The sequence below is a fragment of the Fragaria vesca genome, linkage group LG4, assembly GCF_000184155.1.
Source record: "Fragaria vesca subsp. vesca linkage group LG4, FraVesHawaii_1.0, whole genome shotgun sequence".
NCBI classification, from domain to species: domain Eukaryota; kingdom Viridiplantae; phylum Streptophyta; class Magnoliopsida; order Rosales; family Rosaceae; genus Fragaria; species Fragaria vesca.
The window spans coordinates 16,126,757-16,128,221 of NC_020494.1; the positions used below are offsets into that span (position 1 = coordinate 16,126,757).

At 36.6% G+C, this 1,465-nt stretch overlaps 1 non-coding gene across 1 annotated transcript in view; it reads left to right on the top strand.

Moving 5' to 3' along the window:
• The window catches only part of LOC101303605, a 3,811-nt gene extending 2,561 nt beyond the window's left edge, over window positions 1–1,250 (top strand). Inside the window, exon 2 of the transcript XR_184515.1 lies at window positions 1,213–1,250. This is a non-coding gene — a transcript (uncharacterized LOC101303605). The remainder of the gene's footprint in view (window positions 1–1,212) is intronic.
• Window positions 1,251–1,465: the final 215 nt, after the last annotated feature.

Here is a 1,465-nt window from a genome sequence, read left to right on the forward strand (position 1 = left end):
TAGTAGTTTTTGTAACCTCGTTCGGGTTTTCAGAAATCTCACCGTAGTAAATCTCACCGTAGTAGCATTTGTAACTGGTTGTAGTAGCTTTTTTGTTAATGGGGACAGTAACTTTTGTTCTACTTGGTAGTAGCTTTTGTTAATAGGGACAGTAGCTTTTGTTCTACTTGGTAGTATTTTTTGTTATGCTTAGTAATAGCTTTTGTTACCGGTGGCAGTATATTTTGTGACCTCATCAGAGATTGTCAGAAATCTCACCATAGTAACTTTTATAGCTGGTGGTAGTAGCTTTTATTGCTGTTGACAGTAGTTTTTGTGATCGTCTATAACATTGTCGGAGGTCGGTCAGAAACTTTACCGGAAGTCGGCCAGAGACCTGTCAGTGGTAGTAGATTTCTTTGCTGGTCGTAGTAGCTTTTGTTGTTATCGGTAGTAGCTTTTGTTACGATCGATAGTAGCTTTTGTTGCTATCAGTAGTAGCTTTCGTTGCTGGTGACAGTAGCCTTTTTTGCTATCGGTAGTATATTTTGTTGTCAGTAGTACGTAGTAGTTTTCTTTGCTGGCGGTAGTAGCTTTTGTTGCTATCGGTAGTAGATTTCTTTGCTGGTGATAGTAGTTTTTTTTGCTATCAGTAGTATCTTTTGTTGTCAGTGGTAGTAGCTTTCTTTGTCAGCGGTAGTATGTCACTGGTAGTAGCTTTCTTTGTCAGCGGTAGTATCTTTTGTTGTCACTGGTAGTAGCTTTTGTGGTTGCTAGAATCCTCATAGATGGTCGGCCGGAAAGTTCGCCGGAGGTCGGTCCGAAAGTTTGCCGTAGGTCGGTCGGAGACCTCGCCGGAAGTCAGCCAGAGACCATTTGTGGTCGTTGACTTTTTATATTAGTGGCAGTTTTGTAAATATAAGAGAGAAAAATCTAATTTTTTGGTTTGATGGCAGTCTGTAATTTTGTTGAACTTTAATACTTAATATAAGACTCTATTTAGGCTTGGGTGGACTTATATAAGTAAAAATGTTTAGGTGGACTTATATGAGAGAAAATGTCTCCAAATGGACTTCTATGTAATTGCTCTGATCTTTGAGATACTTAAGAATCTCTTCATCTTCATTTCTGATTTGTAGAACTTCCTTATTTAGATTATTATTGTGAAAATAAAAATAGATTCCTTTTTTTATCTGTGAGTTTCATGGTTGGCCTTTTTTCTTTGTCTTTCAGATTCTGTGAAAAGAATTTGGTTCTGCTGTTTCTGTAGTTTTCTTGAAGCTTTGAACAAGGTCAGGGCCAAAGGTATGTATTATTACTTCTTATGTTGTTTGTATCAAATCCAATATCAAGTAATAATCCTTGATGAATGAAGTTAATTCTAACATTTACTGATTAATGGTTTACCTTTTTCTGTAATATCTACTTCTCTTGCATAAAATGTTATGTCAGTTCAGGTTGTTAGGTATCGATTGAATTAGCACAA